This window comes from Megascapheus bottae, chromosome 21 (assembly GCF_031878675.1).
Source record: "Megascapheus bottae isolate mThoBot1 chromosome 21, mThoBot2.hap1, whole genome shotgun sequence".
NCBI lineage: Eukaryota > Metazoa > Chordata > Mammalia > Rodentia > Geomyidae > Megascapheus > Megascapheus bottae.
The window spans coordinates 24,228,628-24,242,842 of NC_143529.1; the positions used below are offsets into that span (position 1 = coordinate 24,228,628).

The 14,215-nt window shown below is 46.0% G+C and overlaps 1 protein-coding gene across 2 annotated transcripts in view; it reads left to right on the plus strand.

Moving 5' to 3' along the window:
- The first annotated feature begins 9,799 nt into the window (after positions 1-9,799).
- Vil1 (villin 1) overlaps positions 9,800-14,215 on the plus strand; it is a 29,108-nt gene continuing 24,692 nt past the window's right edge. The window contains exon 1 of one of the 2 annotated variants that reach the window (XM_090354810.1): positions 9,800-9,838. The gene's annotated coding sequence lies outside the window, so the exon portion shown is untranslated. Of the gene's footprint in view, positions 9,839-12,733; positions 12,868-14,215 lie in introns of those variants that run through there. The other variant, XM_090354809.1, reaches the window with a different exon arrangement.

Consider the following 14,215-nt stretch of genomic DNA (forward strand, 5'->3'; position numbering starts at 1 on the left):
CACCCTATGCCACGCACGGTGCCAGAGCAGGCTGTTTTCTGCCCCCAAGGAACTCAGGCCCTAGTGGCAATAAACTAATGAAGAGGGGGGGGATATATATGCTAATAATTGAAATCTTAACTGAGTAGTATTTATCAAGGATGTTACTGACCCTCTCTGTAGATGGTCTTTGAGTTTTCTGGGTAGAATTTGAGGCCTCCAGTGGCCATTTCAGGCAAATCCTTAGGTGACTTCTGAACATTTCCATAATTGAAGCATGCTTAATTAATTTAAAGAAAAACTCAGAAGGATTTAGCATTATGAACATATAACATGTATGAACTGATGAACAATTTCTACAGCAGTTACAAGTGTTTTTCTCCCTCTTTTTTTTTCCCTTTCCCTGTCTCCTTCCTTCCCTCCCTGCCCTTTTTTTTTTTTTTTTTTTTTTGCCAGTCCTGGGCTTGAGCTCAGGGCCTGAGCACTATCCTTGGACTTTTTCAAGGCTAGAGCTCTACCACTTGAGCCTCAGCACCACTTCCAGCTTTTTCTATATATGTGGTACCAAGGAATCGAACCCGGGTCTTCGTGCATGCTAGGCAAGCACTTTAACCACTAGGCCAAATTCCTGGCCCCCCTGCCCTCTTTTTAAAGGAATGATTTGTTCTGTTTTATTGTTTGCGTTTTGCCTTTTTGGGGGGGCAGTCCTGGGCTTGAACTCAAGGCCTGAGGTTTCTCAAGGCTAGAGCTCCACCATTCGAGCCATAGCACCACTTCCAGTTTTTTCTACATCTGTGGTACTGAGGAATCAAACCCTGGTCTTTGTTCATGCTAGGCAAACACTCTACCACTAGGCAAAATTGCCAGCCCATGCATTTTGTCTTTTGAGACTGGGTTTCACTATGTAGCCCAGTCTGGGCTCAAAGTCATTAGCCCCCTGCTTCGGTCTCCTGAATGTTGGCATATCAGGGTTTGTGCCTTCTAGTAACATTCCAATATTAAGGACTGGGCTGTAGCTCACTGGTAGAGGATTTGCTTGAGCCCAGGATTCCACTCCCAGCACTGAAAAAAAATAATCGATACTATTATATCCATCTCATGAATTGCTTGTTCTCTGGACTCCCTCATTCCCTGCTGTGATTCCCTCAGTGGGATAATGTCCTTACTGGCTCCTGCCTCCAGTTCATTTGTAATATCCAGAGCCTCAGTGTGAGTTTCTGAGGTTCCAATACTGATGTGGTAGTCACACCCCATCACTGGAACAGAGAAGAGTACACAGATTACACAGATAAATGAACCAAGTACTGAGAGGGAGTACGGGGGATGAATATTGACGGTGAGTCAGCCTTGGAGTTGCTGTCACTGCAGAGCGTTTTACTCGTGGAAAGTTAATAAATGAGAGCACTTAGAGACCTTCTGATCAGAGTCTGCTTAGTCCAATTAAGATTGAATCAGAAGATACTGTGCCTGCTAAGCCAACTCACCAGATTAATAACAGCGGTGATCTGGTTTAATCTCTATGACCATAATTCTTCCAAGAAGGACAGCTCTCAATCAGATGAGCCGCTCTAGAATTCACTGGCTTCTTGCAGTACACACAAAATAGGATGAACAGAAATAAGCAAAAGAAGTATGTGAAAATATAGACAAAAGTAAGTAGAAGAAAAATCACACAAAAGCAGAGTTCTAGTAATGAGCTAAACCCTGGATGTCCATGGCAGAATTTGTTCAAATACCTGCGAGACCATTCTTTTTTGTACACTGAAAAGGTCTAGAATACCATCAAGTCACTGAAGCAAGGATTTCTTTTTATGAGAATTGACTACTTGAAGAGTAGTCAGTGAGATGTGTGTCAAATGACAGTGAGAAGGTATTTCTCATTTGTATTCTCAGAGGAATATTATCTCAGCTTCCAGATGTCAATTTAGGAGAGAAAACTTCCCAGCAACTATCTTGTTTGCATATTGGCATATCATTGTCCTGGTGGCTCTCAACCAGCCATTTGATTCAGTTACAGTGAAAAGTCGAAATGGAGTTAGTCCTGTCAAAGCATAGTTGTAACTATCAGAATACAAATATTTACACCAAGTCAGGTGCTAGTGGCTCACATAGGTAATCCTAGCTACTCAGGAAGCTGAGATCTGAAGATCATGGTTCAAAGCCAGTCCAGATAGGCAAGTCCATGAGACTCACTATGTCTCAAAATGGTAGCACATTAGCCTTGAGCAGAAAAGTTCATGGAAGTTCTTAGTGCCTGAGTACAAGCCCCGTGAACAATAACAAAAAATAGACTGGGTGCTGCTGGTTCTTGACTACAATCTTAGCTACTCAGGAGGCTGAGATTTGAGAATCCTGGTATAGAGCCAGCCCAGGCTGGCTTAATCAGCAAAAGGCCAGAAAAGGTATAGTTCAAGTTGTGAGGAGAAAAAGCCTAGGCTAAAGTGCAAGGCCCTGAATTCAAATGCTAGTACTGGCAAAAAAAAAAAAAAAATCCTGTTTTCTTCAGTTCACAAGAATCATAGCACACCAAAACACAGCACAATGCTTAGTCCTTAGTATGGAGAAAGAAACAGGGATAAGTTATTTCAACACTGGCATGCTCTAAGTATAACTGAGAGATCTTGGAAGGCAGAAAGCAGGCAAGGGACTCTCTCAGCCCCACAAAGCAGTCCAGGAGCGAGGTGGGGATTAGAAAATGGTGCAATGATGAAATCAGGTGCAGAGGAGTTGGGAAAGAAGGTATCAAGGTAGCTTGAATGGGAATCTTCTGCATGCACTGGGAGAGTGTAAGAGTCCCAAAAGCCAAGCTGTGAGACCTGAAAGCACTGGGAAGATGGAACACCGCTTCCTTGTACTCTCGGAATGTTGAGAGTCTCCTAAAATGGTTCATCTATCCTGGCTTAAAGAATCTCAGATTCCTATCCGAGGTGTAGGTGAATTCCACACCCAGTTTTCTATCCCTAAAGGGATAGACATAAATCTATGTTAATAGGAAGTCACCTGATGTTTGCACCTGCTTCTTAATTTTAAAAAAAGTTGTTTATCTCTTGAGTGTATTGCATGGTTGACGCTTGTGACTTCAAGGTTTCTGTGACCTTACTTCTTCTGCATGCACATACACCCCTCAACCCTTCTCAATAAAAGCCTTGTAAAATGGACTCAGTACACCTGAAGCTGGAAGAAGCCTCCAGGCCCCTGGTGCCCTAAACCTTAACTCCATGGTTTAGCGTCCGGGTCTTTTCCCCAGAAGCTTCTGAGCAAAGCCTCAGCATCCAGCCAGCAGGCAGGGTGGGAAGTGAAAGCTGGCTTCCGTGTGGGGAAAGATGGGAAAGGAGGCTGCAAAAAGGAGGAGGAGCAGATGATGCCAATCTATTGTTAGAACAGGGATTGTACTTTTTCTTGCAGGCATTGGGTCCCACTGATGGACCCTGAGGGCCACTAAGCGTATTGGAAATTAAGTCAGAAGCATAAAGACAAGAGACTTGATTGGGAAACCATCCTAACAGCCTGAAGTTGGAGGCAGAGGCCTGAAGTGGGGCCCAGGCTCTGAAGGGACAAGGAAAGAGGATGGAGGGAGTGGGGGGGAGATAAGCTTCCCTGAAAATGTGCCACCCATGGTCCATTTTGGGAGGATGAGGGGAAGGGAGGAGGGGGAGCTCATGTCTGGCACTGGAGATATCAGCCTTTGAGTCCAGAACTGGGCAATATTTATACTTGCTCATCACACACACACACACACACACACACACACACACACACACACACACACACGAGCACATATGTGTGTACAAGATGTAAGGAAAGAGGAACCCAATGCAATGCTGCTGACAGACTATAAACTGATACACTCTAGAGAGTTATTTGATAATATAAATGAAAAAAATGTTTTAAAAGGGCCAGGAATGTAGCCTAGTGATAGAGTGCTTGCCTAGCATGCACAAAGCCCTGAGTTCAATTCCTCAGTACCACATATATGGAAAAAGGTGAAAGTAGTGGTAGAGTGCTGGCCTTGAGAAAGCTCAAGGACAGTCTCCAGACCCTGAGTTCAAGCTCCAGGACTGGCAAAAAAAAAAAAATATTTTAAAGGTAATGAGCCTATGGCTCATGCCTGTAATCCTAGCTACTTAGAAAGCCAACCTAGGCAGGAAAGTCTGTGAGATTCTAATCTCTGGATCAAAGTGGTAGTTCAGGGATAGCACCCAGGCCCTGGGTTCAAACCCCCTGAACAACAACAAAATATTTTAATGTTTTAAAAATAGACACTCCGATATGATATAAAATCAATGTTAATAACTTCTTCAATAAAAAATACAGAAAAAAATAAACACTTCGTGTGTGTGTGTGTGTGTGTGTGTGTGTGTGTGTGTGCTAGTTAGTGCTCTGTCACTTGGCCATAACTCCATGTCCGGCTTTTTAGTGGTTAATTGGAAATAAGAGTCTCCTGTTGGGGTAGGGGGAGGGAAATGGGGACCAAGACATGCGAAAGGGTATCATTGTATGGGAATTAATGCACCATCTATCTGGCAAATATCATGTAACCCTTCTATTAATTACAATTAAAAATATATGAAAAAGAGTCTCCTGGACTTTGTATCGAGAGTCTCAGAGCTCAGTCTACTGAGCAGCTAGGATTTACAAGTGTGTGCCAGCCACTCCCTGTGGGCTTTCTGCTCGGCTTTATTTTTGTACTCAAGGCTGGTACTCTACCATTTGAGCCACACCTCCACGTCAAGCATTTTCCTGGGGATAGTTTTAAACCTTGATCCTCAGATCTCAGTCTCCTTTGAGTAGTTAAGATTACTGGCATGAATTACCAGCTAATAAAAGTTTGATCTTTGATCTAAGCTATTTTGAGTTTAAGCAATTCTCTTGTAGGAATTTGCATTGTAAAGGAAATGTGTAGAACACATAACCTAGTATGTATAAGAGTGTTCATTAAGCCACCACCAATGGCTCATGCCTGTAATCTAATCTACTCAGGAGGCTGAGATCTGAGGATTGAGGTTCAAAGCCAGCCCAGGCATCACAGTCTCTTATCTCCAATTATCCACCAGTAAGCTGAAAGTACACACACACACACACACACACACACACACACACACACACACACACACAGAGTTACAAATGATCATTACAAAAGAAGCAAACTGTTACCCCAATGTTTTCTTCTTTTTCTTCTTTTTGTTGTGTTCTCTCTCTCTCTCTCTCTCTCTCTCTCTCTCTCTCTCTCTCTCTCTCTCTCTCTCTCTCTCCCTCTCCCCCTCCCCTCTCTCCCTTTCCCCCTCCCCCTCTCCCTCCCTCCCTCTCTCTCTCTCTCCCTCTCCCCCTCCCCATTCCCCTCCCTCTCCCTCTCTCCCTCTCCCTCTCCCCCTCTCCCCCCTCTCCCTCTCTCCCTCTCCCTCTCCCCCTCTCTCCCTCTCTCCCTCTCTCCCTCTCCCTCTCTCTCTCTCCCTCTCTCTTTCTCTCTCCCTCTCCCTCTCCCTCTCTCCCTCTCCCTCTCCCCCTCTCCCTCTCTCTCTCCCTCTTTCCCTCTCCCTCTCCCTCTCCCCCTCCCCCCTCCCCCCCTCTCTCTCTTTCAGCTTTTTCTGTGATTTAATGGGGATAAGAGTCTCACAGACTTTCCTGCCCAGGCTGGCTTTGAGCCATGATGCTCAGATCTCAGCCTCCTGAGTAGCTAGGATTACAGGTCACCAGTGACCAGTTCATTGCTTAGGTTTTGTCTCTGTCTCTGTCTGTCTGTCTGTCTCTCTCTCTCTCTCATTTGGTCTATCTGTCTGTGTCTCTGTTTCTGTCTCTGTGTCTCTGTCTCTGTCTCTCTCTGTCTCTCTCTGTCTCTGTCTCTCTCTCTGTCTCTCTGTCTCTCTCTCTCTCTCTCTCTCTCTCTCTCTCTCTCTCTCTCTCTCTCTCTCTCTCTCTCTCTCTCTCTGTCTCTCTCTCATCTGGTCTCGGGCTCTCACTATACATAGTTCAAGGCTAGCCTTTAGCCCTGAACTCTTGGGTTCAATCCTCGTGTCTCCCTAATTCCTGAGAACTGCTTTGCTCGCTTTGCTCCATGGAGACTCCAAGAGGACTTTTGAGACTCTTCTCCAATAAACTACTCAAAAAAGTTGGAAGTAGAGCTGTGGTTCTAGTGGTTCTCAGGGACAATGCTCCTACCCTGAGTTCAAGTCCCAGGACTGGCACAAATAGACGGAAGGAAGGAAGGAAGGAAGGAAGGAAGGAAGGAAGGAAGGAAGGAAGGAAGGAAGGAAGGAAGAGAGGGAAATTGGGACAGGAGTCTTCTAGATTAAAAAGTATGGAAGTGAGCCAGGCACAGTGGCTCTCGCCTGTAATCCCAGCTACTCAGGAGGCTGAGATCTGAGGATCAAGGTTCAAATCCAGCCCAGGCACAAAAGAACCTGAGACCCTTATCTCCAATTAACCTCTAGAAAACAAGAAGTGGTGCTTGGCTCAAGGGTAGGGCGGTAGCCTTGAGCTGAAGAGCTCAAGGAAAACCCCCAGGCTAAGTTCAAGTCCCATGACCCACAGGAAAAAAATAAAGTACTGAAGTGACATGACAACGGAAATGCTTTATCTTGCTTTGATCCTCTATTAACAAAATCAGCTGTTCCAGTCCCTGTGAAGTTAAGTGGGAGAAACTATGAGCTGGATAGAAGAGGACATTAGACTTCATTGTTTGGACTGAGCCCTGGTGGCTCATGTCTGCAATCCTAGCTAATCAGGAGTCTGGGACTTGGAATATTGTGGTTCAAAACCAGCCTAGGCAGAAAGATTTTTAAGATTCCATCTCCAATTAACCAGCAAAATGTCAGATTGGAGGTACAACTCAAGTGATAATGCAACAGCCATGATCAAGCAGGAGGCCATGAATTAAAAATCTAGTACTGACAAAAGAAAAAAGTTTGTAATCCGAGATACAAAAATAACATTGCAGTTATGAAGGAAAATGTACTCAGAGATGTGTGATACACATTTTGGCTGGAGAATCATGTCTGATTTTACTTTCCAATATATTTGTACACATATGTATATACATATTAAGTCTTAAATGCATGGGCTTATAAAAAATACAGAAGGGTTACTATTTCATAAGTCAGGTAATGAATATACTCCTTTTTACTTTTTTTTTTTTTTTGCCAGTCCTGGGCTTGAGCTCAGGGCCTAAGCACTGTCCTTGGACTTTCTCAAGGCTAGAGCTCTACCACTTGAGCCTCAGCACCACTTCTGGCTTTTTTCTATGTATGTGGTACCAAGGAATCGAACCCATGCATTCTAGGCAAACACCCTACCACTAGGCCAAACTCCCAGCCCCATCCTTTTTACTTTTTAATTGTTATTGTAAAGGTGATATAGAGAGCAGTTACAGTTACATAAGTCAGGTAATGAGTACATTTCTTTTTGGACAATGTCACACTTCTTTCACTTTCCCCCAGTTACCCCTTCCAGCCCATGCCCACAAGTTGCAATAGTTCATTTATTTTCCATATAGCATCTACTGAGGCATGGATTTTTTTTTTTTGCCGGTTCTGGGACTTGAACTCAGGGCCTGGGCACTGTCCTTGAGCACTTTCGCTCAAGGCTAGCACTCTGCTACTTGAGCCACAGCACCATTTTCAGAGTTTTTGGTGTATGTGGTATCGAGGAATTGAATCCAAGCCTTAGTGCATGCTAGGCAATCACTCTACCACTAGGCTACATTCCCGACCTGACTTTAGGGAACATATGGGTTCCAATGTAAAGCGTGTTTTTCTTTTTTTCCCTTTGGTGGTATTGAAGTAATTTCTTCTCTATATGATTGACAGTTGTCATAGCCTCCTGAGAAACTAGGATTACAAGCGTGAGCTACTGGTACCCACATTTTAATTATAAGATTTGTAATACAAAAGTTGGGAGCAATTTCAGTTTACATGATAGGCAGTAGTAAATATTGTTAATCTGGTTGGTGATTATCTTTTATTAGGATATATTACTTGTACAAGAGGGTGATGCTGTGACGTTTCCACACATATATACAATGTATCCCTAATCAACTACCCTGTTTTGTCTTTTGTTAGGAATCTGTGCTAACAAAATTCTTGTATTCTGAGTTTGATCTCAGTCTTAATGAAAATAAGATTATAGAAGGGAATGAAATAACAATAGCAAAAATCTGATCCTGAAAAAATAAAATAAGGACAAATATTTACAAGAATATTTATAGCATTTTGGGGGGGACACATTTTAGAAATCCACATTTTAGAAATTTGATTAGATAATCTGTGCAATGGATTACAATTTGAAGACTGAAAAGGAAGTTGTAGGTAATTAAAAAATGTGCTGGGCCCTGGTGACTCATGTACTGTAGTCCTCGCTACTCTAGAGGCTGAGCTCTGAGGATCATAATTTGAAGCCAGCCCAAGTAAACAAATATATAAATTCCAGAGACTCTACTCTTCAATTAGCCAGCAAAAAGCCAGAAGTGGAGTTTTGACTCAAGTGGTAGAGCACTAGCCTTGAGCAAAAAAGCTAAGGGGTACTTCCCAAGCCTGGAGTGCAAGGCCCAGGACAGACTCAAAAACATATACATTATACATGTATAGAAACTATATAATCATATACATATAGTACTCACAGATAGCCTATGTACTAGAAAGTGACTTGAAATATACCAAAAGAAGTCCTAGAAGTGATCATGGGTCAGTTATTGCTTCTGGAATTACAGGTGAGTTTTCACTCACTCCTATGTAGAATATATCTCCTTATTACTCACAAGAAGTACCATTATTTTATATATGTGTGTATATATATATAGCCAGTCTCGGGGCTTGAATTCAGGGCCTGAGCACTGTCCTTGGGCTTTCTCAAGGCTAGGGCTCTATCACTTGAACCATAGCACCACTTCAACCTTTTTCTATTTTTTCTTTCTTTTATTTTTTTGTGGATCATGGGGCTTGAACTCTGAGCCTGGGCGCTGTCCCTGAGCTCTTCAGTTCAAGGCTACCACCCTTCCCCTTGAGCCATAGCCCCACTTCCCATTTTCTAGTGATTAATTAGAGGTAAGAGTCTCAAGGACTTTGGATTTTAGTGCCCCGGCTGGCTTTGAACCGTGATCTTCAGAACTCAGCTTCCTGAGTAGCTAGGATTACATGTGTGAGCCACCTAGCCAGCTCACTTCAGCCTTTTTCTATATATGTGGTACCAAGGAATTGAACCCAAGTCTTCATACATGCTAGGCAGGCATTCTACCACTAGGCCAAACTCCAGGCCCCAGCATTACAATCGTTTAAAAAAATGCAATTAAACTTGCAGTGTGTCTACTTCTCTGATTAGAACGTGCATGTGAGTACACCATACACACAGCACGTGAATGTGTATGCACTCCGTCACTTTTGGTTTCTAGAACAGCAGCAGGGCTGCCCTCTCCCCAGCCTACTTCATCTCACCCTCCTGAGGACCAGGGTTCCGAAGTGATAGAATTGCTGCAGGTTGAGGGGCAGCTGACCTCCCAGTGCTGACTTTATGCCCAAAGCCAGACTTACACCATTGAGGGCCATACCCCTTCCCCTCCTGAAGCAGATGGACCCCCAGGTCCAGGGGTAAGAGATGCATGCCTTGGCTCCTGGGAGAGGGTGGAAGAGCAGAGTCCAAAGGCACCGGTTTATGGCAACTCATAAAAATTCCAGGTGGAGCCTGTGCCCCTGAGACGGGAGGGCAGGAAGAGTCTTTGCCTCACTGCGTGAGGGTCATATTGCACAGAAGAGGTGCCAGGGCCCTCTTCTCTTCTAGAGGGGCCCCAACGTTCAATCCCAGCCTTGCCTTCCTGGGTTCAGGACTTCTAGAGCTGAGACCTTCCTTTCCCCGTGTGCTCCCAAGGCCGAAGGTAGGAGAGCAGAGCTTTCTCTTGGTGGGTAAGAGGTTCAGTCCAAGTGCCCAAGTCCTGCCCTGGTGGGTGCTGTGTACTTGCAGGGAGCGATGATCTGGGCCTTAGGCAGAATTATACCCCATCCCTGGTGGCTCACTTGGGAACTAGCGGGGTGGGGGGGGGTGGCACATTGGCTCCAGCTGTGAGGCTATCCCTGGGCTCTGGGCTCCCAGGGACCTGACTGGGCACCTGCTTCCCCACCCCCCCACCCATTCTGTCTCTCTGGGGCCCTATCTTCCCTTATATGGTGAGGGCAGTTCCTCCAAGGGGGGGGCGGGTGAGGACAAAGGTCGTTCTCCTGTAGTTAGCTTGCCACAACTCCCTGAGATCTCCCAGGTGGCAGCTGCCTCCTCCAGACAGGTAAGGCAATCAAGGGGTAAGGGACACTTGGGGACCACGGGACAGTGGGAGGGGACAGGATTCTTGCTTATTTCTGAATGCCAGGGACCTCATGAAGAACACTGTATGGGCTAGGGGGTGAAGCAGGGCAGTGTGAGATTTCAGAAAAAGCAGAGTCAGCCTGTTGTCTTGGGACTCGAGGACAGAAGCTCTCCTCCTGTGACTAATCCCCCACCCCATGCTGGGTGTCAGTTATTGGATTGCCCAAGACTAGAGGCCCAATCTGGGTCTTAGAATTTCTAGCTTTAAGACCAGGATATGCCTGGGCAGCTATGAGTATTGGCTACCCAGGCACAAGTTGGTGGCTTCCTGTCTCAGCTCATCTCTGATCATTTCTTCCTTGCTTGAAAAAGTCTCTCTTTGTGTCACCATACCCTTGACTATCCTGGGACCTCAGAGTCCTGGCATCCTGGATCCTGTGGCAAAACTCAGCAGGAATTGAATGAGTTGAAACAGAGTCAGAGGAGAAGAAGAGGCTGGTAGCTGTGGGGTCTTAGGCTTTGGTCATATCGTGACAGTGCCTCCCTCCAAGACCCTCAGTCTCCTCAGTCACTGTGACCCCACTCAACTGAACTGAATGCAGGTGCTCAGGATCCTGGGACTCCTAGCCACCCTCTTCCTAGCCCTGGGGCAGAAGTGGTCCTTCCTTGTACCCTCACTGGTCTGGGGAAGCAGATGGCCTTTGTCTGCGGAGGGACAGAGCTCTGTCCAGCTCAGAGTGGCATGACTAAAAAGCATGGCTTGTCGTAACAAACCAGAACTCCTTCAAATTGTACTCTGAGAAAGACAGGGCAACAGATACAAAAGGAAAGGTGACTGGGCCCAAAAAGGCCCTCTTTCCATTCCATACTTAAGCCTTTCAGCTCTATAAGTGTTCGTTGGGTACCTCCTGGGGGCTATAACCTGCCTGGGACCTTAAACTTATCAATAGGTCATTTCTTCATTATATGGTCAGGAGCCCAGAGAGGCAGCAGGATACTTGGGGTCCCTGAGGCCCAGCCTAAGGCTTTGGGGAAGGCCACCTGGAGAAGTGAAACCTCAGTCATGTGGAAGAGCATCAAAGAGTTATTCCAGTGCCGAGGGTTGGGGTGGGGACAGAAAGGGCAATTCGCCTGCCGTCCTAGGGCAGCAAGCAGGTGGAAGTTCCTGAAGGCAGAATGTTGTAGAGAAGGGCAGATAGATACCCTGGCATTGGGGAGTTTGGGTGGGTAGACGGGCAGGAGTTGGAAGAGATCAGAATGTTTCAGGCTAGCTTTGAAGTCTTGGGGTGTCGTGCCCTTCCTCAAAGAGAAGGGACCCAGAGTGAGGCAAGTTGAAGGGGAAGACAGCATATATCCAAACCAGGGCTCTTGCCTGTGGAGTGGGGGGCCTGAGGGGCCCATTGTCCTTGCTGTAGTTTAGGGGAGGCAGACGAGTGGCAGAGGTGCCACTGGGTCAACAATGAGACATCGGCTGTGACCAACATGGGTGAGGGGAAGCTAGAGGTACTGAGGGGTATAGCTGGCCACCGAGCCCAGCCTTGGCCTCATGGAGGCTGACCCCTCCAATTCAGGTTGGGACAAGGCCCAAACCCTGATTTCTCTCCAGGAGGAGACAAGGAACCTGAATCCCTTCCTGAAGAGGTAGGAATTGGATTCATAACTTCACCATTAAATCCCCTGTTGCCAGGTCATTCATGGCTCACTGACTGGCAAGCTGATAGGTGGAAGTGTAGAGGTGATCTAATCCACTCCTGCTCCCAGAGGAAGAACATGTCCATGTTCCACAGCTAGTGAGGGCCAAAGAGTCTGTTTAAAGGGGACAGTGACCAAAGCTGTAAAGAGAATAAACTGGAGAACAGCATCCACTGGGCGTTGGGGATTCTTCACACTGAGGAATGTCTGATGGAGGAGTCTATGGCCAACAACACGACAGGGAGCAGCCAGGCCCAAGGGGCTCCCAGAAACCCATTGAAAGCAGCCTGTGATGGATAGGTGGTTTGGATCTCTAAGGGTGCTGACCTGATGGGGAAGGGGGCTTTGCCTTCCAGAACATTCAGGGGAACAGCCACCCTTTAGGATTTAGAAGGGGGAGTCTCTTAAGTGGTGAAAGGCCAGGATAGACATTTATTATTCTAAGATGTGACTCAAAGTCAAAGTGCAAGGAGATTAGAGAGACATCCCAGGCTGTGGCCTACAGAGGCCTGACCAGTGGGGACCTTCTGACCTTTCATTCATTACTCACAGTTCAAGGAGCACTCATGGAGGGTGACTCCCTCAGGTTGGGGCATGCTCCTGGAGAACAGGGGTGGCCTCCCACCTACTGGGGTGGGCAAGAAAGAAGGGGGAAGACTAACCAGGAACAAGTGGCTCTCTGTCTTAGCCCTTGGCAGAATCCCCAACAACAGAAAACAAGGTACTCAGAAGTAGTCCTGATCTAATTAAATCAGGACTCCCGGGGATTCAGCCTGAGCACAGGAGTAGAAGTATTTTCAGAAAGTTCCCCAGGTGGATTGTGATCAGCAGAGGGAACAAAGAACACAGCGGCAACAGCCAACACATCAGGAGAAAGACTCCTTCCAGCTCTGTGTGTGGAGGGCGATCACAGTGGTAAGGAGGTTCTCTCATCCATCCCTCCCTCCCTCCCTCCCTCCCTCTACCCGGTAGGATACTAGACAGGATGTGAACTAGCACTTGTCCTGAAAGAGTTGTACCTTGTAGGTGGGCCACAACAGCAGTGACTGGTAGCAGGTGAAGAGCAGCAAATTATCACATATACATCCCCACCTGCACCCCAGTACCAGGGCTTGAACTTATCCTTACAGTCTTGCTTGGCTTTTTCTCTCAAGGCTGGCGTTTTACCAGTCGGGCAGGTTTGATGGCTACCTTTTTGCCCAGGCTGGCTTAGAACCTTTATCTCCAGATTTCAGCCTCTTGGTTGGACTATAGATGTTAGTTACCAGCTTTGCATATTCCTAAAAATTTATCATGATACACACACACACACACACACACACACACACACACACACACATGGTTTACTCTTTTACCTAATTTATATTATTTATTTATTTATTTTGAGATAAGATCTTGCTATGTAGCCCAGGCTGGCATCAAACTTGTAATCCTCCTACCTTAGCCCTGTTTGAGCAGGTAGAGCTACATCCAGTCATTTTGTCCATTTTATTTTACTATTTTTTTTAATATACTAGGGTGTGCACTCTGGGCCTCACACATGCTGGGCAGGTGCCTTACACTTGAGCCAAGCTTTATTTTTCAAGGAGGGGCTTATAATTTTTTATTGGAAAGTCATGGATTGTGATCCTCCTACTTCTGCCTAAGTAGCTAGGACGATAGGCTTCCTAGCAGGTACTATTTTTGTCTGTGTTGGCCTTACACTATGATTCTCCTGATGGTTTCTCAAGTCACTGGTATTACAACCCTAGACCATTGCACCTAAACATTTTATCTATCTATCTATCTATCTATCTATCTATCTATCTATCTATCTATCTATCTATATTTGTGGGCCAAGGGGCTTGAATTCAGCCTGAGCACTGTCCCAGAGCTCTTCAGATCAAGGCTACCACCCTACCCCTGGGCCTGGGCATTGTCCCTGAGCTCTTCAGCTCAATGCTACTGCCCTACTCTTGAGCCAAGCCCCTCTTCCCATTTTCTAGGGGATAACTGGAGAGTCTCAGGTTCTTTTTGTGCCAGGCTGACTTTGAACCTTAATCCTCAGATCTCAGCCTCCTGAGTAGCTAGGATTACAGGTGTGAGCCACCGTGCCCAGCTTCATTTTTTTTTTCTTTTTCTTTTTGTCAGTCCTGGTTTGAACTCAGGGCCTGAGCACTGTCCTTGGACTTTCTCAAGGCTAGAACTCTACCATTTGAGCCTCAGCACCACTCTGGCTTTTTTCTGTGTATGTGGTACTGAGGAATCAAACCCGGGTCTTTGT